Here is a 23,580-nt window from a genome sequence, read left to right on the forward strand (position 1 = left end):
ACTCATCATGGTTTGATTGTATAGGCCAGGAGGAAGAACAGAACACAAAAAAGAAGTGCAACACGAGGACTTCCCAGGAGGTCACCCATCCTAGTACTACTCTCGCCCAAGCACGCTTCACTGCGAAGTTCTGATGGGATCCGGTGCATTAGTGCTGGTATGATCGCACCTGTCAAGTGCAGCGCGATCAATGCCTATATGGGTTTGCAAGTGGGCTTCAGTTTCAAATGGTTAAACACAAAATGGGTCTTGAGATATACAAGATGGACGAACAAGGTAAGACGATTTTTGTAAAATGCATTAAAAATAGGTAGAAATTGAATTTTTGTCTAATTTTTTTTGTGGGATCTTGTTTTAGTGTATATTTGATGGAGGAGTCCTCAGATTGAAGAGAATAGTGATAGATTTGGAGTTGCCAAAAATTATCGTGACTAAACTTCAAACGGTCATAACTTTTGATAGAGAAGTCGGATGGAGACGCGTTAAAAATGAAAGTTGTTCGAAACGTGGTAACGAATCTAGTTGCCAATTCCCGAAGGACAAGGACCCCCACAACTCGCAGTCACGAAAAAGGTGAACTCATCATGGTTTGATTGTATAGGCCAGGAGGAAGAACAGAACACAAAAAAGAAGTGCAACACGAGGACTTCCCAGGAGGTCACCCATCCTAGTACTACTCTCGCCCAAGCACGCTTCACTGCGGAGTTCTGATGGGATCCGGTGCATTAGTGCTGGTATGATCGCACCTGTCAAGTGCAGCGCGATCAATGCCTATATGGGTTTGCAAGTGGGCTTCAGTTTCAAATGGTTAAACACAAAATGGGTCTTGAGATATACAAGATGGACGAACAAGGTAAGACGATTTTTGTAAAATGCATTAAAAATAGGTAGAAATTGAATTTTTGTCTAATTTTTTTTGTGGGATCTTGTTTTAGTGTATATTTGATGGAGGAGTCCTCAGATTGAACAGAATAGTGATAGATTTGGAGTTGCCAAAAATTATCGTGACTAAACTTCAAACGGTCATAACTTTTGATAGAGAAGTCGGATGGAGACGCGTTAAAAATGAAAGTTGTTCGAAACGTGGTAACGAATCTAGTTGCCAATTCCCGAAGGACAAGGACCCCCACAACTCGCAGTCACGAAAAAGGTGAACTCATCATGGTTTGATTGTATAGGCCAGGAGGAAGAACAGAACACAAAAAAGAAGTGCAACACGAGGACTTCCCAGGAGGTCACCCATCCTAGTACTACTCTCGCCCAAGCACGCTTGACTGCGGAGTTCTGATGGGATCCGGTGCATTAGTGCTGGTATGATCGCACCTGTCAAGTGCAGCGCGATCAATGCCTATATGGGTTTGCAAGTGGGCTTCAGTTTCAAATGGTTAAACACAAAATGGGTCTTGAGATATACAAGATGGACGAACAAGGTAAGACGATTTTTGTAAAATGCATTAAAAATAGGTAGAAATTGAATTTTTGTCTAATTTTTTTTGTGGGATCTTGTTTTAGTGTATATTTGATGGAGGAGTCCTCAGATTGAACAGAATAGTGATAGATTTGGAGTTGCCAAAAATTATCGTGACTAAACTTCAAACGGTCATAACTTTTGATAGAGAAGTCGGATGGAGACGCGTTAAAAATGAAAGTTGTTCGAAACGTGGTAACGAATCTAGTTGCCAATTCCCGAAGGACAAGGACCCCCACAACTCGCAGTCACGAAAAAGGTGAACTCATCATGGTTTGATTGTATAGGCCAGGAGGAAGAACAGAACACAAAAAAGAAGTGCAACACGAGGACTTCCCAGGAGGTCACCCATCCTAGTACTACTCTCGCCCAAGCACGCTTGACTGCGGAGTTCTGATGGGATCCGGTGCATTAGTGCTGGTATGATCGCACCTGTCAAGTGCAGCGCGATCAATGCCTATATGGGTTTGCAAGTGGGCTTCAGTTTCAAATGGTTAAACACAAAATGGGTCTTGAGATATACAAGATGGACGAACAAGGTAAGACGATTTTTGTAAAATGCATTAAAAATAGGTAGAAATTGAATTTTTGTCTAATTTTTTTTGTGGGATCTTGTTTTAGTGTATATTTGATGGAGGAGTCCTCAGATTGAACAGAATAGTGATAGATTTGGAGTTGCCAAAAATTATCGTGACTAAACTTCAAACGGTCATAACTTTTGATAGAGAAGTCGGATGGAGACGCGTTAAAAATGAAAGTTGTTCGAAACGTGGTAACGAATCTAGTTGCCAATTCCCGTAGGGGATTGGCCCCCACAACTCGCAGTCACGAAAAAGGTGAACTCATCATGGTTTGATTGTATAGGCCAGGAGGAAGAACAGAACACAAAAAAGAAGTGCAACACGAGGACTTCCCAGGAGGTCACCCATCCTAGTACTACTCTCGCCCAAGCACGCTTGACTGCGGAGTTCTGATGGGATCCGGTGCATTAGTGCTGGTATGATCGCACCTGTCAAGTGCAGCGCGATCAATGCCTATATGGGTTTGCAAGTGGGCTTCAGTTTCAAATGGTTAAACACAAAATGGGTCTTGAGATATACAAGATGGACGAACAAGGTAAGACGATTTTTGTAAAATGCATTAAAAATAGGTAGAAATTGAATTTTTGTCTAATTTTTTTTGTGGGATCTTGTTTTAGTGTATATTTGATGGAGGAGTCCTCAGATTGAACAGAATAGTGATAGATTTGGAGTTGCCAAAAATTATCGTGACTAAACTTCAAACGGTCATAACTTTTGATAGAGAAGTCGGATGGAGACGCGTTAAAAATGAAAGTTGTTCGAAACGTGGTAACGAATCTAGTTGCCAATTCCCGAAGGACAAGGACCCCCACAACTCGCAGTCACGAAAAAGGTGAACTCATCATGGTTTGATTGTATAGGCCAGGAGGAAGAACAGAACACAAAAAAGAAGTGCAACACGAGGACTTCCCAGGAGGTCACCCATCCTAGTACTACTCTCGCCCAAGCACGCTTGACTGCGGAGTTCTGATGGGATCCGGTGCATTAGTGCTGGTATGATCGCACCTGTCAAGTGCAGCGCGATCAATGCCTATATGGGTTTGCAAGTGGGCTTCAGTTTCAAATGGTTAAACACAAAATGGGTCTTGAGATATACAAGATGGACGAACAAGGTAAGACGATTTTTGTAAAATGCATTAAAAATAGGTAGAAATTGAATTTTTGTCTAATTTTTTTTGTGGGATCTTGTTTTAGTGTATATTTGATGGAGGAGTCCTCAGATTGAACAGAATAGTGATAGATTTGGAGTTGCCAAAAATTATCGTGACTAAACTTCAAACGGTCATAACTTTTGATAGAGAAGTCGGATGGAGACGCGTTAAAAATGAAAGTTGTTCGAAACGTGGTAACGAATCTAGTTGCCAATTCCCGTAGGGGATTGGCCCCCACAACTCGCAGTCACGAAAAAGGTGAACTCATCATGGTTTGATTGTATAGGCCAGGAGGAAGAACAGAACACAAAAAAGAAGTGCAACACGAGGACTTCCCAGGAGGTCACCCATCCTAGTACTACTCTCGCCCAAGCACGCTTGACTGCGGAGTTCTGATGGGATCCGGTGCATTAGTGCTGGTATGATCGCACCTGTCAAGTGCAGCGCGATCAATGCCTATATGGGTTTGCAAGTGGGCTTCAGTTTCAAATGGTTAAACACAAAATGGGTCTTGAGATATACAAGATGGACGAACAAGGTAAGACGATTTTTGTAAAATGCATTAAAAATAGGTAGAAATTGAATTTTTGTCTAATTTTTTTTGTGGGATCTTGTTTTAGTGTATATTTGATGGAGGAGTCCTCAGATTGAACAGAATAGTGATAGATTTGGAGTTGCCAAAAATTATCGTGACTAAACTTCAAACGGTCATAACTTTTGATAGAGAAGTCGGATGGAGACGCGTTAAAAATGAAAGTTGTTCGAAACGTGGTAACGAATCTAGTTGCCAATTCCCGTAGGGGATTGGCCCCCACAACTCGCAGTCACGAAAAAGGTGAACTCATCATGGTTTGATTGTATAGGCCAGGAGGAAGAACAGAACACAAAAAAGAAGTGCAACACGAGGACTTCCCAGGAGGTCACCCATCCTAGTACTACTCTCGCCCAAGCACGCTTGACTGCGGAGTTCTGATGGGATCCGGTGCATTAGTGCTGGTATGATCGCACCTGTCAAGTGCAGCGCGATCAATGCCTATATGGGTTTGCAAGTGGGCTTCAGTTTCAAATGGTTAAACACAAAATGGGTCTTGAGATATACAAGATGGACGAACAAGGTAAGACGATTTTTGTAAAATGCATTAAAAATAGGTAGAAATTGAATTTTTGTCTAATTTTTTTTGTGGGATCTTGTTTTAGTGTATATTTGATGGAGGAGTCCTCAGATTGAACAGAATAGTGATAGATTTGGAGTTGCCAAAAATTATCGTGACTAAACTTCAAACGGTCATAACTTTTGATAGAGAAGTCGGATGGAGACGCGTTAAAAATGAAAGTTGTTCGAAACGTGGTAACGAATCTAGTTGCCAATTACCGTAGGGGATTGGCCCCCACAACTCGCAGTCACGAAAAAGGTGAACTCATCATGGTTTGATTGTATAGGCCAGGAGGAAGAACAGAACACAAAAAAGAAGTGCAACACGAGGACTTCCCAGGAGGTCACCCATCCTAGTACTACTCTCGCCCAGGCACGCTTGACTGCGGAGTTCTGATGGGATCCGGTGCATTAGTGCTGGTATGATCGCACCTGTCAAGTGCAGCGCGATCAATGCCTATATGGGTTTGCAAGTGGGCTTCAGTTTCAAATGGTTAAACACAAAATGGGTCTTGAGATATACAAGATGGACGAACAAGGTAAGACGATTTTTGTAAAATGCATTAAAAATAGGTAGAAATTGAATTTTTGTCTAATTTTTTTTGTGGGATCTTGTTTTAGTGTATATTTGATGGAGGAGTCCTCAGATTGAACAGAATAGTGATAGATTTGGAGTTGCCAAAAATTATCGTGACTAAACTTCAAACGGTCATAACTTTTGATAGAGAAGTCGGATGGAGACGCGTTAAAAATGAAAGTTGTTCGAAACGTGGTAACGAATCTAGTTGCCAATTCCCGAAGGACAAGGACCCCCACAACTCGCAGTCACGAAAAAGGTGAACTCATCATGGTTTGATTGTATAGGCCAGGAGGAAGAACAGAACACAAAAAAGAAGTGCAACACGAGGACTTCCCAGGAGGTCACCCATCCTAGTACTACTCTCGCCCAAGCACGCTTGACTGCGGAGTTCTGATGGGATCCGGTGCATTAGTGCTGGTATGATCGCACCTGTCAAGTGCAGCGCGATCAATGCCTATATGGGTTTGCAAGTGGGCTTCAGTTTCAAATGGTTAAACACAAAATGGGTCTTGAGATATACAAGATGGACGAACAAGGTAAGACGATTTTTGTAAAATGCATTAAAAATAGGTAGAAATTGAATTTTTGTCTAATTTTTTTTGTGGGATCTTGTTTTAGTGTATATTTGATGGAGGAGTCCTCAGATTGAACAGAATAGTGATAGATTTGGAGTTGCCAAAAATTATCGTGACTAAACTTCAAACGGTCATAACTTTTGATAGAGAAGTCGGATGGAGACGCGTTAAAAATGAAAGTTGTTCGAAACGTGGTAACGAATCTAGTTGCCAATTCCCGAAGGACAAGGACCCCCACAACTCGCAGTCACGAAAAAGGTGAACTCATCATGGTTTGATTGTATAGGCCAGGAGGAAGAACAGAACACAAAAAAGAAGTGCAACACGAGGACTTCCCAGGAGGTCACCCATCCTAGTACTACTCTCACCCAAGCACGCTTGACTGCGGAGTTCTGATGGGATCCGGTGCATTAGTGCTGGTATGATCGCACCTGTCAAGTGCAGCGCGATCAATGCCTATATGGGTTTGCAAGTGGGCTTCAGTTTCAAATGGTTAAACACAAAATGGGTCTTGAGATATACAAGATGGACGAACAAGGTAAGACGATTTTTGTAAAATGCATTAAAAATAGGTAGAAATTGAATTTTTGTCTAATTTTTTTTGTGGGATCTTGTTTTAGTGTATATTTGATGGAGGAGTCCTCAGATTGAACAGAATAGTGATAGATTTGGAGTTGCCAAAAATTATCGTGACTAAACTTCAAACGGTCATAACTTTTGATAGAGAAGTCGGATGGAGACGCGTTAAAAATGAAAGTTGTTCGAAACGTGGTAACGAATCTAGTTGCCAATTCCCGTAGGGGATTGGCCCCCACAACTCGCAGTCACGAAAAAGGTGAACTCATCATGGTTTGATTGTATAGGCCAGGAGGAAGAACAGAACACAAAAAAGAAGTGCAACACGAGGACTTCCCAGGAGGTCACCCATCCTAGTACTACTCTCGCCCAAGCACGCTTGACTGCGGAGTTCTGATGGGATCCGGTGCATTAGTGCTGGTATGATCGCACCTGTCAAGTGCAGCGCGATCAATGCCTATATGGGTTTGCAAGTGGGCTTCAGTTTCAAATGGTTAAACACAAAATGGGTCTTGAGATATACAAGATGGACGAACAAGGTAAGACGATTTTTGTAAAATGCATTAAAAATAGGTAGAAATTGAATTTTTGTCTAATTTTTTTTGTGGGATCTTGTTTTAGTGTATATTTGATGGAGGAGTCCTCAGATTGAACAGAATAGTGATAGATTTGGAGTTGCCAAAAATTATCGTGACTAAACTTCAAACGGTCATAACTTTTGATAGAGAAGTCGGATGGAGACGCGTTAAAAATGAAAGTTGTTCGAAACGTGGTAACGAATCTAGTTGCCAATTCCCGAAGGACAAGGACCCCCACAACTCGCAGTCACGAAAAAGGTGAACTCATCATGGTTTGATTGTATAGGCCAGGAGGAAGAACAGAACACAAAAAAGAAGTGCAACACGAGGACTTCCCAGGAGGTCACCCATCCTAGTACTACTCTCGCCCAAGCACGCTTGACTGCGGAGTTCTGATGGGATCCGGTGCATTAGTGCTGGTATGATCGCACCTGTCAAGTGCAGCGCGATCAATGCCTATATGGGTTTGCAAGTGGGCTTCAGTTTCAAATGGTTAAACACAAAATGGGTCTTGAGATATACAAGATGGACGAACAAGGTAAGACGATTTTTGTAAAATGCATTAAAAATAGGTAGAAATTGAATTTTTGTCTAATTTTTTTTGTGGGATCTTGTTTTAGTGTATATTTGATGGAGGAGTCCTCAGATTGAACAGAATAGTGATAGATTTGGAGTTGCCAAAAATTATCGTGACTAAACTTCAAACGGTCATAACTTTTGATAGAGAAGTCGGATGGAGACGCGTTAAAAATGAAAGTTGTTCGAAACGTGGTAACGAATCTAGTTGCCAATTCCCGAAGGACAAGGACCCCCACAACTCGCAGTCACGAAAAAGGTGAACTCATCATGGTTTGATTGTATAGGCCAGGAGGAAGAACAGAACACAAAAAAGAAGTGCAACACGAGGACTTCCCAGGAGGTCACCCATCCTAGTACTACTCTCGCCCAAGCACGCTTGACTGCGGAGTTCTGATGGGATCCGGTGCATTAGTGCTGGTATGATCGCACCTGTCAAGTGCAGCGCGATCAATGCCTATATGGGTTTGCAAGTGGGCTTCAGTTTCAAATGGTTAAACACAAAATGGGTCTTGAGATATACAAGATGGACGAACAAGGTAAGACGATTTTTGTAAAATGCATTAAAAATAGGTAGAAATTGAATTTTTGTCTAATTTTTTTTGTGGGATCTTGTTTTAGTGTATATTTGATGGAGGAGTCCTCAGATTGAACAGAATAGTGATAGATTTGGAGTTGCCAAAAATTATCGTGACTAAACTTCAAACGGTCATAACTTTTGATAGAGAAGTCGGATGGAGACGCGTTAAAAATGAAAGTTGTTCGAAACGTGGTAACGAATCTAGTTGCCAATTCCCGTAGGGGATTGGCCCCCACAACTCGCAGTCACGAAAAAGGTGAACTCATCATGGTTTGATTGTATAGGCCAGGAGGAAGAACAGAACACAAAAAAGAAGTGCAACACGAGGACTTCCCAGGAGGTCACCCATCCTAGTACTACTCTCGCCCAAGCACGCTTGACTGCGGAGTTCTGATGGGATCCGGTGCATTAGTGCTGGTATGATCGCACCTGTCAAGTGCAGCGCGATCAATGCCTATATGGGTTTGCAAGTGGGCTTCAGTTTCAAATGGTTAAACACAAAATGGGTCTTGAGATATACAAGATGGACGAACAAGGTAAGACGATTTTTGTAAAATGCATTAAAAATAGGTAGAAATTGAATTTTTGTCTAATTTTTTTTGTGGGATCTTGTTTTAGTGTATATTTGATGGAGGAGTCCTCAGATTGAACAGAATAGTGATAGATTTGGAGTTGCCAAAAATTATCGTGACTAAACTTCAAACGGTCATAACTTTTGATAGAGAAGTCGGATGGAGACGCGTTAAAAATGATCTAGTTGCCAATTCCCGAAGGACAAGGACCCCCACAACTCGCAGTCACGAAAAAGGTGAACTCATCATGGTTTGATTGTATAGGCCAGGAGGAAGAACAGAACACAAAAAAGAAGTGCAACACGAGGACTTCCCAGGAGGTCACCCATCCTAGTACTACTCTCGCCCAAGCACGCTTGACTGCGGAGTTCTGATGGGATCCGGTGCATTAGTGCTGGTATGATCGCACCTGTCAAGTGCAGCGCGATCAATGCCTATATGGGTTTGCAAGTGGGCTTCAGTTTCAAATGGTTAAACACAAAATGGGTCTTGAGATATACAAGATGGACGAACAAGGTAAGACGATTTTTGTAAAATGCATTAAAAATAGGTAGAAATTGAATTTTTGTCTAATTTTTTTTGTGGGATCTTGTTTTAGTGTATATTTGATGGAGGAGTCCTCAGATTGAACAGAATAGTGATAGATTTGGAGTTGCCAAAAATTATCGTGACTAAACTTCAAACGGTCATAACTTTTGATAGAGAAGTCGGATGGAGACGCGTTAAAAATGAAAGTTGTTCGAAACGTGGTAACGAATCTAGTTGCCAATTCCCGTAGGGGATTGGCCCCCACAACTCGCAGTCACGAAAAAGGTGAACTCATCATGGTTTGATTGTATAGGCCAGGAGGAAGAACAGAACACAAAAAAGAAGTGCAACACGAGGACTTCCCAGGAGGTCACCCATCCTAGTACTACTCTCGCCCAAGCACGCTTGACTGCGGAGTTCTGATGGGATCCGGTGCATTAGTGCTGGTATGATCGCACCTGTCAAGTGCAGCGCGATCAATGCCTATATGGGTTTGCAAGTGGGCTTCAGTTTCAAATGGTTAAACACAAAATGGGTCTTGAGATATACAAGATGGACGAACAAGGTAAGACGATTTTTGTAAAATGCATTAAAAATAGGTAGAAATTGAATTTTTGTCTAATTTTTTTTGTGGGATCTTGTTTTAGTGTATATTTGATGGAGGAGTCCTCAGATTGAACAGAATAGTGATAGATTTGGAGTTGCCAAAAATTATCGTGACTAAACTTCAAACGGTCATAACTTTTGATAGAGAAGTCGGATGGAGACGCGTTAAAAATGAAAGTTGTTCGAAACGTGGTAACGAATCTAGTTGCCAATTCCCGAAGGACAAGGACCCCCACAACTCGCAGTCACGAAAAAGGTGAACTCATCATGGTTTGATTGTATAGGCCAGGAGGAAGAACAGAACACAAAAAAGAAGTGCAACACGAGGACTTCCCAGGAGGTCACCCATCCTAGTACTACTCTCGCCCAAGCACGCTTGACTGCGGAGTTCTGATGGGATCCGGTGCATTAGTGCTGGTATGATCGCACCTGTCAAGTGCAGCGCGATCAATGCCTATATGGGTTTGCAAGTGGGCTTCAGTTTCAAATGGTTAAACACAAAATGGGTCTTGAGATATACAAGATGGACGAACAAGGTAAGACGATTTTTGTAAAATGCATTAAAAATAGGTAGAAATTGAATTTTTGTCTAATTTTTTTTGTGGGATCTTGTTTTAGTGTATATTTGATGGAGGAGTCCTCAGATTGAACAGAATAGTGATAGATTTGGAGTTGCCAAAAATTATCGTGACTAAACTTCAAACGGTCATAACTTTTGATAGAGAAGTCGGATGGAGACGCGTTAAAAATGAAAGTTGTTCGAAACGTGGTAACGAATCTAGTTGCCAATTCCCGAAGGACAAGGACCCCCACAACTCGCAGTCACGAAAAAGGTGAACTCATCATGGTTTGATTGTATAGGCCAGGAGGAAGAACAGAACACAAAAAAGAAGTGCAACACGAGGACTTCCCAGGAGGTCACCCATCCTAGTACTACTCTCGCCCAAGCACGCTTGACTGCGGAGTTCTGATGGGATCCGGTGCATTAGTGCTGGTATGATCGCACCTGTCAAGTGCAGCGCGATCAATGCCTATATGGGTTTGCAAGTGGGCTTCAGTTTCAAATGGTTAAACACAAAATGGGTCTTGAGATATACAAGATGGACGAACAAGGTAAGACGATTTTTGTAAAATGCATTAAAAATAGGTAGAAATTGAATTTTTGTCTAATTTTTTTTGTGGGATCTTGTTTTAGTGTATATTTGATGGAGGAGTCCTCAGATTGAACAGAATAGTGATAGATTTGGAGTTGCCAAAAATTATCGTGACTAAACTTCAAACGGTCATAACTTTTGATAGAGAAGTCGGATGGAGACGCGTTAAAAATGAAAGTTGTTCGAAACGTGGTAACGAATCTAGTTGCCAATTCCCGTAGGGGATTGGCCCCCACAACTCGCAGTCACGAAAAAGGTGAACTCATCATGGTTTGATTGTATAGGCCAGGAGGAAGAACAGAACACAAAAAAGAAGTGCAACACGAGGACTTCCCAGGAGGTCACCCATCCTAGTACTACTCTCGCCCAAGCACGCTTGACTGCGGAGTTCTGATGGGATCCGGTGCATTAGTGCTGGTATGATCGCACCTGTCAAGTGCAGCGCGATCAATGCCTATATGGGTTTGCAAGTGGGCTTCAGTTTCAAATGGTTAAACACAAAATGGGTCTTGAGATATACAAGATGGACGAACAAGGTAAGACGATTTTTGTAAAATGCATTAAAAATAGGTAGAAATTGAATTTTTGTCTAATTTTTTTTGTGGGATCTTGTTTTAGTGTATATTTGATGGAGGAGTCCTCAGATTGAACAGAATAGTGATAGATTTGGAGTTGCCAAAAATTATCGTGACTAAACTTCAAACGGTCATAACTTTTGATAGAGAAGTCGGATGGAGACGCGTTAAAAATGATCTAGTTGCCAATTCCCGAAGGACAAGGACCCCCACAACTCGCAGTCACGAAAAAGGTGAACTCATCATGGTTTGATTGTATAGGCCAGGAGGAAGAACAGAACACAAAAAAGAAGTGCAACACGAGGACTTCCCAGGAGGTCACCCATCCTAGTACTACTCTCGCCCAAGCACGCTTGACTGCGGAGTTCTGATGGGATCCGGTGCATTAGTGCTGGTATGATCGCACCTGTCAAGTGCAGCGCGATCAATGCCTATATGGGTTTGCAAGTGGGCTTCAGTTTCAAATGGTTAAACACAAAATGGGTCTTGAGATATACAAGATGGACGAACAAGGTAAGACGATTTTTGTAAAATGCATTAAAAATAGGTAGAAATTGAATTTTTGTCTAATTTTTTTTGTGGGATCTTGTTTTAGTGTATATTTGATGGAGGAGTCCTCAGATTGAACAGAATAGTGATAGATTTGGAGTTGCCAAAAATTATCGTGACTAAACTTCAAACGGTCATAACTTTTGATAGAGAAGTCGGATGGAGACGCGTTAAAAATGAAAGTTGTTCGAAACGTGGTAACGAATCTAGTTGCCAATTCCCGAAGGACAAGGACCCCCACAACTCGCAGTCACGAAAAAGGTGAACTCATCATGGTTTGATTGTATAGGCCAGGAGGAAGAACAGAACACAAAAAAGAAGTGCAACACGAGGACTTCCCAGGAGGTCACCCATCCTAGTACTACTCTCGCCCAAGCACGCTTGACTGCGGAGTTCTGATGGGATCCGGTGCATTAGTGCTGGTATGATCGCACCTGTCAAGTGCAGCGCGATCAATGCCTATATGGGTTTGCAAGTGGGCTTCAGTTTCAAATGGTTAAACACAAAATGGGTCTTGAGATATACAAGATGGACGAACAAGGTAAGACGATTTTTGTAAAATGCATTAAAAATAGGTAGAAATTGAATTTTTGTCTAATTTTTTTTGTGGGATCTTGTTTTAGTGTATATTTGATGGAGGAGTCCTCAGATTGAACAGAATAGTGATAGATTTGGAGTTGCCAAAAATTATCGTGACTAAACTTCAAACGGTCATAACTTTTGATAGAGAAGTCGGATGGAGACGCGTTAAAAATGAAAGTTGTTCGAAACGTGGTAACGAATCTAGTTGCCAATTCCCGTAGGGGATTGGCCCCCACAACTCGCAGTCACGAAAAAGGTGAACTCATCATGGTTTGATTGTATAGGCCAGGAGGAAGAACAGAACACAAAAAAGAAGTGCAACACGAGGACTTCCCAGGAGGTCACCCATCCTAGTACTACTCTCGCCCAAGCACGCTTGACTGCGGAGTTCTGATGGGATCCGGTGCATTAGTGCTGGTATGATCGCACCTGTCAAGTGCAGCGCGATCAATGCCTATATGGGTTTGCAAGTGGGCTTCAGTTTCAAATGGTTAAACACAAAATGGGTCTTGAGATATACAAGATGGACGAACAAGGTAAGACGATTTTTGTAAAATGCATTAAAAATAGGTAGAAATTGAATTTTTGTCTAATTTTTTTTGTGGGATCTTGTTTTAGTGTATATTTGATGGAGGAGTCCTCAGATTGAACAGAATAGTGATAGATTTGGAGTTGCCAAAAATTATCGTGACTAAACTTCAAACGGTCATAACTTTTGATAGAGAAGTCGGATGGAGACGCGTTAAAAATGAAAGTTGTTCGAAACGTGGTAACGAATCTAGTTGCCAATTCCCGTAGGGGATTGGCCCCCCCACAACTCGCAGTCACGAAAAAGGTGAACTCATCATGGTTTGATTGTATAGGCCAGGAGGAAGAACAGAACACAAAAAAGAAGTGCAACACGAGGACTTCCCAGGAGGTCACCCATCCTAGTACTACTCTCGCCCAAGCACGCTTGACTGCGGAGTTCTGATGGGATCCGGTGCATTAGTGCTGGTATGATCGCACCTGTCAAGTGCAGCGCGATCAATGCCTATATGGGTTTGCAAGTGGGCTTCAGTTTCAAATGGTTAAACACAAAATGGGTCTTGAGATATACAAGATGGACGAACAAGGTAAGACGATTTTTGTAAAATGCATTAAAAATAGGTAGAAATTGAATTTTTGTCTAATTTTTTTTGTGGGATCTTGTTTTAGTGTATATTTGATGGAGGAGTCCTCAGATTGAACAGAATAGTGATAGATTTGGAGTTGCCAAAAATTATCGTGACTAAACTTCAAACGGTCATAACTTTTGATAGAGAAGTCGGATGGAGACGCGTTAAAAATGAAAGTTGTTCGAAACGTGGTAACGAATCTAGTTGCCAATTCCCGAAGGACAAGGACCCCCACAACTCGCAGTCACGAAAAAGGTGAACTCATCATGGTTTGATTGTATAGGCCAGGAGGAAGAACAGAACACAAAAAAGAAGTGCAACACGAGGACTTCCCAGGAGGTCACCCATCCTAGTACTACTCTCGCCCAAGCACGCTTGACTGCGGAGTTCTGATGGGATCCGGTGCATTAGTGCTGGTATGATCGCACCTGTCAAGTGCAGCGCGATCAATGCCTATATGGGTTTGCAAGTGGGCTTCAGTTTCAAATGGTTAAACACAAAATGGGTCTTGAGATATACAAGATGGACGAACAAGGTAAGACGATTTTTGTAAAATGCATTAAAAATAGGTAGAAATTGAATTTTTGTCTAATTTTTTTTGTGGGATCTTGTTTTAGTGTATATTTGATGGAGGAGTCCTCAGATTGAACAGAATAGTGATAGATTTGGAGTTGCCAAAAATTATTGTGACTAAACTTCAAACGGTCATAACTTTTGATAGAGAAGTCGGATGGAGACGCGTTAAAAATGATCTAGTTGCCAATTCCCGAAGGACAAGGACCCCCACAACTCGCAGTCACGAAAAAGGTGAACTCATCATGGTTTGATTGTATAGGCCAGGAGGAAGAACAGAACACAAAAAAGAAGTGCAACACGAGGACTTCCCAGGAGGTCACCCATCCTAGTACTACTCTCGCCCAAGCACGCTTGACTGCGGAGTTCTGATGGGATCCGGTGCATTAGTGCTGGTATGATCGCACCTGTCAAGTGCAGCGCGATCAATGCCTATATGGGTTTGCAAGTGGGCTTCAGTTTCAAATGGTTAAACACAAAATGGGTCTTGAGATATACAAGATGGACGAACAAGGTAAGACGATTTTTGTAAAATGCATTAAAAATAGGTAGAAATTGAATTTTTGTCTAATTTTTTTTGTGGGATCTTGTTTTAGTGTATATTTGATGGAGGAGTCCTCAGATTGAACAGAATAGTGATAGATTTGGAGTTGCCAAAAATTATCGTGACTAAACTTCAAACGGTCATAACTTTTGATAGAGAAGTCGGATGGAGACGCGTTAAAAATGAAAGTTGTTCGAAACGTGGTAACGAATCTAGTTGCCAATTCCCGAAGGACAAGGACCCCCACAACTCGCAGTCACGAAAAAGGTGAACTCATCATGGTTTGATTGTATAGGCCAGGAGGAAGAACAGAACACAAAAAAGAAGTGCAACACGAGGACTTCCCAGGAGGTCACCCATCCTAGTACTACTCTCGCCCAAGCACGCTTGACTGCGGAGTTCTGATGGGATCCGGTGCATTAGTGCTGGTATGATCGCACCTGTCAAGTGCAGCGCGATCAATGCCTATATGGGTTTGCAAGTGGGCTTCAGTTTCAAATGGTTAAACACAAAATGGGTCTTGAGATATACAAGATGGACGAACAAGGTAAGACGATTTTTGTAAAATGCATTAAAAATAGGTAGAAATTGAATTTTTGTCTAATTTTTTTTGTGGGATCTTGTTTTAGTGTATATTTGATGGAGGAGTCCTCAGATTGAACAGAATAGTGATAGATTTGGAGTTGCCAAAAATTATCGTGACTAAACTTCAAACGGTCATAACTTTTGATAGAGAAGTCGGATGGAGACGCGTTAAAAATGAAAGTTGTTCGAAACGTGGTAACGAATCTAGTTGCCAATTCCCGAAGGACAAGGACCCCCACAACTCGCAGTCACGAAAAAGGTGAACTCATCATGGTTTGATTGTATAGGCCAGGAGGAAGAACAGAACACAAAAAAGAAGTGCAACACGAGGACTTCCCAGGAGGTCACCCATCCTAGTACTACTCTCGCCCAAGCACGCTTGACTGCGGAGTTCTGATGGGATCCGGTGCATTAGTGCTGGTATGATCGCACCTGTCAAGTGCAGCGCGATCAATGCCTATATGGGTTTGCAAGTGGGCTTCAGTTTCAAATGGTTAAACACAAAATGGGTCTTGAGATATACAAGATGGACGAACAAGGTAAGACGATTTTTGTAAAATGCATTAAAAATAGGTAGAAATTGAATTTTTGTCTAATTTTTTTTGTGGGATCTTGTTTTAGTGTATATTTGATGGAGGAGTCCTCAGATTGAACAGAATAGTGATAGATTTGGAGTTGCCAAAAATTATCGTGACTAAACTTCAAACGGTCATAACTTTTGATAGAGAAGTCGGATGGAGACGCGTTAAAAATGATCTAGTTGCCAATTCCCGAAGGACAAGGACCCCCACAACTCGCAGTCACGAAAAAGGTGAACTCATCATGGTTTGATTGTATAGGCCAGGAGGAAGAACAGAACACAAAAAAGAAGTGCAACACGAGGACTTCCCAGGAGGTCACCCATCCTAGTACTACTCTCGCCCAAGCACGCTTGACTGCGGAGTTCTGATGGGATCCGGTGCATTAGTGCTGGTATGATCGCACCTGTCAAGTGCAGCGCGATCAATGCCTATATGGGTTTGCAAGTGGGCTTCAGTTTCAAATGGTTAAACACAAAATGGGTCTTGAGATATACAAGATGGACGAACAAGGTAAGACGATTTTTGTAAAATGCATTAAAAATAGGTAGAAATTGAATTTTTGTCTAATTTTTTTTGTGGGATCTTGTTTTAGTGTATATTTGATGGAGGAGTCCTCAGATTGAACAGAATAGTGATAGATTTGGAGTTGCCAAAAATTATCGTGACTAAACTTCAAACGGTCATAACTTTTGATAGAGAAGTCGGATGGAGACGCGTTAAAAATGAAAGTTGTTCGAAACGTGGTAACGAATCTAGTTGCCAATTCCCGAAGGACAAGGACCCCCACAACTCGCAGTCACGAAAAAGGTGAACTCATCATGGTTTGATTGTATAGGCCAGGAGGAAGAACAGAACACAAAAAAGAAGTGCAACACGAGGACTTCCCAGGAGGTCACCCATCCTAGTACTACTCTCGCCCAAGCACGCTTGACTGCGGAGTTCTGATGGGATCCGGTGCATTAGTGCTGGTATGATCGCACCTGTCAAGTGCAGCGCGATCAATGCCTATATGGGTTTGCAAGTGGGCTTCAGTTTCAAATGGTTAAACACAAAATGGGTCTTGAGATATACAAGATGGACGAACAAGGTAAGACGATTTTTGTAAAATGCATTAAAAATAGGTAGAAATTGAATTTTTGTCTAATTTTTTTTGTGGGATCTTGTTTTAGTGTATATTTGATGGAGGAGTCCTCAGATTGAACAGAATAGTGATAGATTTGGAGTTGCCAAAAATTATCGTGACTAAACTTCAAACGGTCATAACTTTTGATAGAGAAGTCGGATGGAGACGCGTTAAAAATGAAAGTTGTTCGAAACGTGGTAACGAATCTAGTTGCCAATTCCCGTAGGACAAGGGCCCCCACAACTCGCAGTCACGAAAAAGGTGAACTCATCATGGTTTGATTGTATAGGCCAGGAGGAAGAACAGAACACAAAAAAGAAGTGCAACACGAGGACTTCCCAGGAGGTCACCCATCCTAGTACTACTCTCGCCCAAGCACGCTTGACTGCGGAGTTCTGATGGGATCCGGTGCATTAGTGCTGGTATGATCGCACCTATCAAGTGCAGCGCGATCAATGCCTATATGGGTTTGCAAGTGGGCTTCAGTTTCAAATGGTTAAACACAAAATGGGTCTTGAGATATACAAGATGGACGAACAAGGTAAGACGATTTTTGTAAAATGCATTAAAAATAGGTAGAAATTGAATTTTTGTCTAATTTTTTTTGTGGGATCTTGTTTTAGTGTATATTTGATGGAGGAGTCCTCAGATTGAACAGAATAGTGATAGATTTGGAGTTGCCAAAAATTATCGTGACTAAACTTCAAACGGTCATAACTTTTGATAGAGAAGTCGGATGGAGACGCGTTAAAAATGAAAGTTGTTCGAAACGTGGTAACGAATCTAGTTGCCAATTCCCGTAGGGGATTGGCCCCCACAACTCGCAGTCACGAAAAAGGTGAACTCATCATGGTTTGATTGTATAGGCCAGGAGGAAGAACAGAACACAAAAAAGAAGTGCAACACGAGGACTTCCCAGGAGGTCACCCATCCTAGTACTACTCTCGCCCAAGCACGCTTGACTGCGGAGTTCTGATGGGATCCGGTGCATTAGTGCTGGTATGATCGCACCTGTCAAGTGCAGCGCGATCAATGCCTATATGGGTTTGCAAGTGGGCTTCAGTTTCAAATGGTTAAACACAAAATGGGTCTTGAGATATACAAGATGGACGAACAAGGTAAGACGATTTTTGTAAAATGCATTAAAAATAGGTAGAAATTGAATTTTTGTCTAATTTTTTTTGTGGGATCTTGTTTTAGTGTATATTTGATGGAGGAGTCCTCAGATTGAACAGAATAGTGATAGATTTGGAGTTGCCAAAAATTATCGTGACTAAACTTCAAACGGTCATAACTTTTGATAGAGAAGTCGGATGGAGACGCGTTAAAAATGAAAGTTGTTCGAAACGTGGTAACGAATCTAGTTGCCAATTCCCGTAGGGGATTGGCCCCCACAACTCGCAGTCACGAAAAAGGTGAACTCATCATGGTTTGATTGTATAGGCCAGGAGGAAGAACAGAACACAAAAAAGAAGTGCAACACGAGGACTTCCCAGGAGGTCACCCATCCTAGTACTACTCTCGCCCAAGCACGCTTGACTGCGGAGTTCTGATGGGATCCGGTGCATTAGTGCTGGTATGATCGCACCTGTCAAGTGCAGCGCGATCAATGCCTATATGGGTTTGCAAGTGGGCTTCAGTTTCAAATGGTTAAACACAAAATGGGTCTTGAGATATACAAGATGGACGAACAAGGTAAGACGATTTTTGTAAAATGCATTAAAAATAGGTAGAAATTGAATTTTTGTCTAATTTTTTTTGTGGGATCTTGTTTTAGTGTATATTTGATGGAGGAGTCCTCAGATTGAACAGAATAGTGATAGATTTGGAGTTGCCAAAAATTATCGTGACTAAACTTCAAACGGTCATAACTTTTGATAGAGAAGTCGGATGGAGACGCGTTAAAAATGAAAGTTGTTCGAAACGTGGTAACGAATCTAGTTGCCAATTCCCGAAGGACAAGGACCCCCACAACTCGCAGTCACGAAAAAGGTGAACTCATCATGGTTTGATTGTATAGGCCAGGAGGAAGAACAGAACACAAAAAAGAAGTGCAACACGAGGACTTCCCAGGAGGTCACCCATCCTAGTACTACTCTCGCCCAAGCACGCTTGACTGCGAAGTTCTGATGGGATCCGGTGCATTAGTGCTGGTATGATCGCACCTGTCAAGTGCAGCGCGATCAATGCCTATATGGGTTTGCAAGTGGGCTTCAGTTTCAAATGGTTAAACACAAAATGGGTCTTGAGATATACAAGATGGACGAACAAGGTAAGACGATTTTTGTAAAATGCATTAAAAATAGGTAGAAATTGAATTTTTGTCTAATTTTTTTTGTGGGATCTTGTTTTAGTGTATATTTGATGGAGGAGTCCTCAGATTGAACAGAATAGTGATAGATTTGGAGTTGCCAAAAATTATCGTGACTAAACTTCAAACGGTCATAACTTTTGATAGAGAAGTCGGATGGAGACGCGTTAAAAATGAAAGTTGTTCGAAACGTGGTAACGAATCTAGTTGCCAATTCCCGAAGGACAAGGACCCCCACAACTCGCAGTCACGAAAAAGGTGAACTCATCATGGTTTGATTGTATAGGCCAGGAGGAAGAACAGAACACAAAAAAGAAGTGCAACACGAGGACTTCCCAGGAGGTCACCCATCCTAGTACTACTCTCGCCCAAGCACGCTTGACTGCGGAGTTCTGATGGGATCCGGTGCATTAGTGCTGGTATGATCGCACCTGTCAAGTGCAGCGCGATCAATGCCTATATGGGTTTGCAAGTGGGCTTCAGTTTCAAATGGTTAAACACAAAATGGGTCTTGAGATATACAAGATGGACGAACAAGGTAAGACGATTTTTGTAAAATGCATTAAAAATAGGTAGAAATTGAATTTTTGTCTAATTTTTTTTGTGGGATCTTGTTTTAGTGTATATTTGATGGAGGAGTCCTCAGATTGAACAGAATAGTGATAGATTTGGAGTTGCCAAAAATTATCGTGACTAAACTTCAAACGGTCATAACTTTTGATAGAGAAGTCGGATGGAGACGCGTTAAAAATGAAAGTTGTTCGAAACGTGGTAACGAATCTAGTTGCCAATTCCCGAAGGACAAGGACCCCCACAACTCGCAGTCACGAAAAAGGTGAACTCATCATGGTTTGATTGTATAGGCCAGGAGGAAGAACAGAACACAAAAAAGAAGTGCAACACGAGGACTTCCCAGGAGGTCACCCATCCTAGTACTACTCTCGCCCAAGCACGCTTGACTGCGGAGTTCTGATGGGATCCGGTGCATTAGTGCTGGTATGATCGCACCTGTCAAGTGCAGCGCGATCAATGCCTATATGGGTTTGCAAGTGGGCTTCAGTTTCAAATGGTTAAACACAAAATGGGTCTTGAGATATACAAGATGGACGAACAAGGTAAGACGATTTTTGTAAAATGCATTAAAAATAGGTAGAAATTGAATTTTTGTCTAATTTTTTTTGTGGGATCTTGTTTTAGTGTATATTTGATGGAGGAGTCCTCAGATTGAACAGAATAGTGATAGATTTGGAGTTGCCAAAAATTATCGTGACTAAACTTCAAACGGTCATAACTTTTGATAGAGAAGTCGGATGGAGACGCGTTAAAAATGAAAGTTGTTCGAAACGTGGTAACGAATCTAGTTGCCAATTCCCGAAGGACAAGGACCCCCACAACTCGCAGTCACGAAAAAGGTGAACTCATCATGGTTTGATTGTATAGGCCAGGAGGAAGAACAGAACACAAAAAAGAAGTGCAACACGAGGACTTCCCAGGAGGTCACCCATCCTAGTAATACTCTCGCCCAAGCACGCTTGACTGCGGAGTTCTGATGGGATCCGGTGCATTAGTGCTGGTATGATCGCACCTGTCAAGTGCAGCGCGATCAATGCCTATATGGGTTTGCAAGTGGGCTTCAGTTTCAAATGGTTAAACACAAAATGGGTCTTGAGATATACAAGATGGACGAACAAGGTAAGACGATTTTTGTAAAATGCATTAAAAATAGGTAGAAATTGAATTTTTGTCTAATTTTTTTTGTGGGATCTTGTTTTAGTGTATATTTGATGGAGGAGTCCTCAGATTGAACAGAATAGTGATAGATTTGGAGTTGCCAAAAATTATCGTGACTAAACTTCAAACGGTCATAACTTTTGATAGAGAAGTCGGATGGAGACGCGTTAAAAATGAAAGTTGTTCGAAACGTGGTAACGAATCTAGTTGCCAATTCCCGAAGGACAAGGACCCCCACAACTCGCAGTCACGAAAAAGGTGAACTCATCATGGTTTGATTGTATAGGCCAGGAGGAAGAACAGAACACAAAAAAGAAGTGCAACACGAGGACTTCCCAGGAGGTCACCCATCCTAGTACTACTCTCGCCCAAGCACGCTTGACTGCGGAGTTCTGATGGGATCCGGTGCATTAGTGCTGGTATGATCGCACCTGTCAAGTGCAGCGCGATCAATGCCTATATGGGTTTGCAAGTGGGCTTCAGTTTCAAATGGTTAAACACAAAATGGGTCTTGAGATATACAAGATGGACGAACAAGGTAAGACGATTTTTGTAAAATGCATTAAAAATAGGTAGAAATTGAATTTTTGTCTAATTTTTTTTGTGGGATCTTGTTTTAGTGTATATTTGATGGAGGAGTCCTCAGATTGAACAGAATAGTGATAGATTTGGAGTTGCCAAAAATTATCGTGACTAAACTTCAAACGGTCATAACTTTTGATAGAGAAGTCGGATGGAGACGCGTTAAAAATGAAAGTTGTTCGAAACGTGGTAACGAATCTAGTTGCCAATTCCCGAAGGACAAGGACCCCCACAACTCGCAGTCACGAAAAAGGTGAACTCATCATGGTTTGATTGTATAGGCCAGGAGGAAGAACAGAACACAAAAAAGAAGTGCAACACGAGGACTTCCCAGGAGGTCACCCATCCTAGTACTACTCTCGCCCAAGCACGCTTGACTGCGGAGTTCTGATGGGATCCGGTGCATTAGTGCTGGTATGATCGCACCTGTCAAGTGCAGCGCGATCAATGCCTATATGGGTTTGCAAGTGGGCTTCAGTTTCAAATGGTTAAACACAAAATGGGTCTTGAGATATACAAGATGGACGAACAAGGTAAGACGATTTTTGTAAAATGCATTAAAAATAGGTAGAAATTGAATTTTTGTCTAATTTTTTTTGTGGGATCTTGTTTTAGTGTATATTTGATGGAGGAGTCCTCAGATTGAACAGAATAGTGATAGATTTGGAGTTGCCAAAAATTATCGTGACTAAACTTCAAACGGTCATAACTTTTGATAGAGAAGTCGGATGGAGACGCGTTAAAAATGAAAGTTGTTCGAAACGTGGTAACGAATCTAGTTGCCAATTCCCGAAGGACAAGGACCCCCACAACTCGCAGTCACGAAAAAGGTGAACTCATCATGGTTTGATTGTATAGGCCAGGAGGAAGAACAGAACACAAAAAAGAAGTGCAACACGAGGACTTCCCAGGAGGTCACCCATCCTAGTACTACTCTCGCCCAAGCACGCTTGACTGCGGAGTTCTGATGGGATCCGGTGCATTAGTGCTGGTATGATCGCACCTGTCAAGTGCAGCGCGATCAATGCCTATATGGGTTTGCAAGTGGGCTTCAGTTTCAAATGGTTAAACACAAAATGGGTCTTGAGATATACAAGATGGACGAACAAGGTAAGACGATTTTTGTAAAATGCATTAAAAATAGGTAGAAATTGAATTTTTGTCTAATTTTTTTTGTGGGATCTTGTTTTAGTGTATATTTGATGGAGGAGTCCTCAGATTGAACAGAATAGTGATAGATTTGGAGTTGCCAAAAATTATCGTGACTAAACTTCAAACGGTCATAACTTTTGATAGAGAAGTCGGATGGAGACGCGTTAAAAATGAAAGTTGTTCGAAACGTGGTAACGAATCTAGTTGCCAATTCCCGAAGGACAAGGACCCCCACAACTCGCAGTCACGAAAAAGGTGAACTCATCATGGTTTGATTGTATAGGCCAGGAGGAAGAACAGAACACAAAAAAGAAGTGCAACACGAGGACTTCCCAGGAGGTCACCCATCCTAGTACTACTCTCGCCCAAGCACGCTTGACTGCGGAGTTCTGATGGGATCCGGTGCATTAGTGCTGGTATGATCGCACCTGTCAAGTGCAGCGCGATCAATGCCTATATGGGTTTGCAAGTGGGCTTCAGTTTCAAATGGTTAAACACAAAATGGGTCTTGAGATATACAAGATGGACGAACAAGGTAAGACGATTTTTGTAAAATGCATTAAAAATAGGTAGAAATTGAATTTTTGTCTAATTTTTTTTGTGGGATCTTGTTTTAGTGTATATTTGATGGAGGAGTCCTCAGATTGAACAGAATAGTGATAGATTTGGAGTTGCCAAAAATTATCGTGACTAAACTTCAAACGGTCATAACTTTTGATAGAGAAGTCGGATGGAGACGCGTTAAAAATGAAAGTTGTTCGAAACGTGGTAACGAATCTAGTTGCCAATTCCCGAAGGACAAGGACCCCCACAACTCGCAGTCACGAAAAAGGTGAACTCATCATGGTTTGATTGTA

At 41.8% G+C, this 23,580-nt stretch overlaps 41 non-coding genes across 41 annotated transcripts; all 41 read right to left on the reverse strand.

Moving 5' to 3' along the window:
* Nucleotides 1–52: 52 nt before the first annotated feature.
* LOC150027023 (5S ribosomal RNA) lies at nt 53–171 on the reverse strand. The gene has a single exon (XR_016522040.1). It is a non-coding gene; the product is annotated as a 5S ribosomal RNA (ribosomal RNA).
* Nucleotides 172–629: 458 nt separating this feature from the next.
* Nucleotides 630–748, reverse strand: LOC150027024 (5S ribosomal RNA). Its single transcript, XR_016522620.1, has one exon. It is a non-coding gene; the product is annotated as a 5S ribosomal RNA (ribosomal RNA).
* A 458-nt stretch (nt 749–1,206) lies between these two features.
* LOC150027025 (5S ribosomal RNA) lies at nt 1,207–1,325 on the reverse strand. Its single transcript, XR_016522660.1, has one exon. It is a non-coding gene; the product is annotated as a 5S ribosomal RNA (ribosomal RNA).
* A 458-nt stretch (nt 1,326–1,783) lies between these two features.
* Nucleotides 1,784–1,902, reverse strand: LOC150027026 (5S ribosomal RNA). The gene has a single exon (XR_016522661.1). It is a non-coding gene; the product is annotated as a 5S ribosomal RNA (ribosomal RNA).
* Nucleotides 1,903–2,360: 458 nt separating this feature from the next.
* Nucleotides 2,361–2,479, reverse strand: LOC150027027 (5S ribosomal RNA). Its single transcript, XR_016522662.1, has one exon. It is a non-coding gene; the product is annotated as a 5S ribosomal RNA (ribosomal RNA).
* Nucleotides 2,480–2,937: 458 nt separating this feature from the next.
* LOC150027028 (5S ribosomal RNA) lies at nt 2,938–3,056 on the reverse strand. Its single transcript, XR_016522663.1, has one exon. It is a non-coding gene; the product is annotated as a 5S ribosomal RNA (ribosomal RNA).
* A 458-nt stretch (nt 3,057–3,514) lies between these two features.
* On the reverse strand, nt 3,515–3,633 carry LOC150027029 (5S ribosomal RNA). Its single transcript, XR_016522664.1, has one exon. It is a non-coding gene; the product is annotated as a 5S ribosomal RNA (ribosomal RNA).
* A 458-nt stretch (nt 3,634–4,091) lies between these two features.
* LOC150027030 (5S ribosomal RNA) lies at nt 4,092–4,210 on the reverse strand. The gene has a single exon (XR_016522665.1). It is a non-coding gene; the product is annotated as a 5S ribosomal RNA (ribosomal RNA).
* Nucleotides 4,211–4,668: 458 nt separating this feature from the next.
* LOC150027031 (5S ribosomal RNA) lies at nt 4,669–4,787 on the reverse strand. The gene has a single exon (XR_016522768.1). It is a non-coding gene; the product is annotated as a 5S ribosomal RNA (ribosomal RNA).
* Nucleotides 4,788–5,245: 458 nt separating this feature from the next.
* Nucleotides 5,246–5,364, reverse strand: LOC150027032 (5S ribosomal RNA). Its single transcript, XR_016522666.1, has one exon. It is a non-coding gene; the product is annotated as a 5S ribosomal RNA (ribosomal RNA).
* A 458-nt stretch (nt 5,365–5,822) lies between these two features.
* On the reverse strand, nt 5,823–5,941 carry LOC150027033 (5S ribosomal RNA). Its single transcript, XR_016522048.1, has one exon. It is a non-coding gene; the product is annotated as a 5S ribosomal RNA (ribosomal RNA).
* Nucleotides 5,942–6,399: 458 nt separating this feature from the next.
* LOC150027034 (5S ribosomal RNA) lies at nt 6,400–6,518 on the reverse strand. The gene has a single exon (XR_016522667.1). It is a non-coding gene; the product is annotated as a 5S ribosomal RNA (ribosomal RNA).
* A 458-nt stretch (nt 6,519–6,976) lies between these two features.
* LOC150027035 (5S ribosomal RNA) lies at nt 6,977–7,095 on the reverse strand. The gene has a single exon (XR_016522668.1). It is a non-coding gene; the product is annotated as a 5S ribosomal RNA (ribosomal RNA).
* Nucleotides 7,096–7,553: 458 nt separating this feature from the next.
* Nucleotides 7,554–7,672, reverse strand: LOC150027036 (5S ribosomal RNA). The gene has a single exon (XR_016522669.1). It is a non-coding gene; the product is annotated as a 5S ribosomal RNA (ribosomal RNA).
* Nucleotides 7,673–8,130: 458 nt separating this feature from the next.
* LOC150027037 (5S ribosomal RNA) lies at nt 8,131–8,249 on the reverse strand. Its single transcript, XR_016522670.1, has one exon. It is a non-coding gene; the product is annotated as a 5S ribosomal RNA (ribosomal RNA).
* A 433-nt stretch (nt 8,250–8,682) lies between these two features.
* LOC150027038 (5S ribosomal RNA) lies at nt 8,683–8,801 on the reverse strand. The gene has a single exon (XR_016522671.1). It is a non-coding gene; the product is annotated as a 5S ribosomal RNA (ribosomal RNA).
* Nucleotides 8,802–9,259: 458 nt separating this feature from the next.
* Nucleotides 9,260–9,378, reverse strand: LOC150027039 (5S ribosomal RNA). The gene has a single exon (XR_016522672.1). It is a non-coding gene; the product is annotated as a 5S ribosomal RNA (ribosomal RNA).
* A 458-nt stretch (nt 9,379–9,836) lies between these two features.
* Nucleotides 9,837–9,955, reverse strand: LOC150027040 (5S ribosomal RNA). The gene has a single exon (XR_016522673.1). It is a non-coding gene; the product is annotated as a 5S ribosomal RNA (ribosomal RNA).
* A 458-nt stretch (nt 9,956–10,413) lies between these two features.
* On the reverse strand, nt 10,414–10,532 carry LOC150027041 (5S ribosomal RNA). Its single transcript, XR_016522674.1, has one exon. It is a non-coding gene; the product is annotated as a 5S ribosomal RNA (ribosomal RNA).
* Nucleotides 10,533–10,990: 458 nt separating this feature from the next.
* Nucleotides 10,991–11,109, reverse strand: LOC150027042 (5S ribosomal RNA). The gene has a single exon (XR_016522675.1). It is a non-coding gene; the product is annotated as a 5S ribosomal RNA (ribosomal RNA).
* Nucleotides 11,110–11,542: 433 nt separating this feature from the next.
* Nucleotides 11,543–11,661, reverse strand: LOC150027043 (5S ribosomal RNA). Its single transcript, XR_016522676.1, has one exon. It is a non-coding gene; the product is annotated as a 5S ribosomal RNA (ribosomal RNA).
* Nucleotides 11,662–12,119: 458 nt separating this feature from the next.
* Nucleotides 12,120–12,238, reverse strand: LOC150027044 (5S ribosomal RNA). Its single transcript, XR_016522677.1, has one exon. It is a non-coding gene; the product is annotated as a 5S ribosomal RNA (ribosomal RNA).
* A 458-nt stretch (nt 12,239–12,696) lies between these two features.
* LOC150027045 (5S ribosomal RNA) lies at nt 12,697–12,815 on the reverse strand. Its single transcript, XR_016522678.1, has one exon. It is a non-coding gene; the product is annotated as a 5S ribosomal RNA (ribosomal RNA).
* Nucleotides 12,816–13,275: 460 nt separating this feature from the next.
* On the reverse strand, nt 13,276–13,394 carry LOC150027046 (5S ribosomal RNA). The gene has a single exon (XR_016522679.1). It is a non-coding gene; the product is annotated as a 5S ribosomal RNA (ribosomal RNA).
* A 458-nt stretch (nt 13,395–13,852) lies between these two features.
* On the reverse strand, nt 13,853–13,971 carry LOC150027047 (5S ribosomal RNA). Its single transcript, XR_016522680.1, has one exon. It is a non-coding gene; the product is annotated as a 5S ribosomal RNA (ribosomal RNA).
* Nucleotides 13,972–14,404: 433 nt separating this feature from the next.
* Nucleotides 14,405–14,523, reverse strand: LOC150027048 (5S ribosomal RNA). Its single transcript, XR_016522681.1, has one exon. It is a non-coding gene; the product is annotated as a 5S ribosomal RNA (ribosomal RNA).
* Nucleotides 14,524–14,981: 458 nt separating this feature from the next.
* On the reverse strand, nt 14,982–15,100 carry LOC150027049 (5S ribosomal RNA). The gene has a single exon (XR_016522682.1). It is a non-coding gene; the product is annotated as a 5S ribosomal RNA (ribosomal RNA).
* Nucleotides 15,101–15,558: 458 nt separating this feature from the next.
* LOC150027050 (5S ribosomal RNA) lies at nt 15,559–15,677 on the reverse strand. The gene has a single exon (XR_016522683.1). It is a non-coding gene; the product is annotated as a 5S ribosomal RNA (ribosomal RNA).
* Nucleotides 15,678–16,110: 433 nt separating this feature from the next.
* On the reverse strand, nt 16,111–16,229 carry LOC150027051 (5S ribosomal RNA). Its single transcript, XR_016522684.1, has one exon. It is a non-coding gene; the product is annotated as a 5S ribosomal RNA (ribosomal RNA).
* A 458-nt stretch (nt 16,230–16,687) lies between these two features.
* On the reverse strand, nt 16,688–16,806 carry LOC150027052 (5S ribosomal RNA). Its single transcript, XR_016522685.1, has one exon. It is a non-coding gene; the product is annotated as a 5S ribosomal RNA (ribosomal RNA).
* Nucleotides 16,807–17,264: 458 nt separating this feature from the next.
* On the reverse strand, nt 17,265–17,383 carry LOC150027053 (5S ribosomal RNA). The gene has a single exon (XR_016522686.1). It is a non-coding gene; the product is annotated as a 5S ribosomal RNA (ribosomal RNA).
* Nucleotides 17,384–17,841: 458 nt separating this feature from the next.
* On the reverse strand, nt 17,842–17,960 carry LOC150027054 (5S ribosomal RNA). The gene has a single exon (XR_016522687.1). It is a non-coding gene; the product is annotated as a 5S ribosomal RNA (ribosomal RNA).
* A 458-nt stretch (nt 17,961–18,418) lies between these two features.
* On the reverse strand, nt 18,419–18,537 carry LOC150027055 (5S ribosomal RNA). Its single transcript, XR_016522688.1, has one exon. It is a non-coding gene; the product is annotated as a 5S ribosomal RNA (ribosomal RNA).
* A 458-nt stretch (nt 18,538–18,995) lies between these two features.
* Nucleotides 18,996–19,114, reverse strand: LOC150027056 (5S ribosomal RNA). The gene has a single exon (XR_016522069.1). It is a non-coding gene; the product is annotated as a 5S ribosomal RNA (ribosomal RNA).
* A 458-nt stretch (nt 19,115–19,572) lies between these two features.
* LOC150027057 (5S ribosomal RNA) lies at nt 19,573–19,691 on the reverse strand. The gene has a single exon (XR_016522690.1). It is a non-coding gene; the product is annotated as a 5S ribosomal RNA (ribosomal RNA).
* Nucleotides 19,692–20,149: 458 nt separating this feature from the next.
* LOC150027058 (5S ribosomal RNA) lies at nt 20,150–20,268 on the reverse strand. Its single transcript, XR_016522691.1, has one exon. It is a non-coding gene; the product is annotated as a 5S ribosomal RNA (ribosomal RNA).
* Nucleotides 20,269–20,726: 458 nt separating this feature from the next.
* Nucleotides 20,727–20,845, reverse strand: LOC150027059 (5S ribosomal RNA). Its single transcript, XR_016522135.1, has one exon. It is a non-coding gene; the product is annotated as a 5S ribosomal RNA (ribosomal RNA).
* Nucleotides 20,846–21,303: 458 nt separating this feature from the next.
* LOC150027060 (5S ribosomal RNA) lies at nt 21,304–21,422 on the reverse strand. Its single transcript, XR_016522692.1, has one exon. It is a non-coding gene; the product is annotated as a 5S ribosomal RNA (ribosomal RNA).
* A 458-nt stretch (nt 21,423–21,880) lies between these two features.
* On the reverse strand, nt 21,881–21,999 carry LOC150027061 (5S ribosomal RNA). The gene has a single exon (XR_016522693.1). It is a non-coding gene; the product is annotated as a 5S ribosomal RNA (ribosomal RNA).
* A 458-nt stretch (nt 22,000–22,457) lies between these two features.
* Nucleotides 22,458–22,576, reverse strand: LOC150027062 (5S ribosomal RNA). The gene has a single exon (XR_016522694.1). It is a non-coding gene; the product is annotated as a 5S ribosomal RNA (ribosomal RNA).
* Nucleotides 22,577–23,034: 458 nt separating this feature from the next.
* Nucleotides 23,035–23,153, reverse strand: LOC150027063 (5S ribosomal RNA). The gene has a single exon (XR_016522695.1). It is a non-coding gene; the product is annotated as a 5S ribosomal RNA (ribosomal RNA).
* Between the last annotated feature and the right edge of the window lie 427 nt (nt 23,154–23,580).

Source organism: Phaseolus vulgaris, chromosome 6 (genome assembly GCF_051622355.1).
Source record: "Phaseolus vulgaris cultivar YP4 chromosome 6, ASM5162235v1, whole genome shotgun sequence".
Lineage (NCBI taxonomy): Eukaryota > Viridiplantae > Streptophyta > Magnoliopsida > Fabales > Fabaceae > Phaseolus > Phaseolus vulgaris.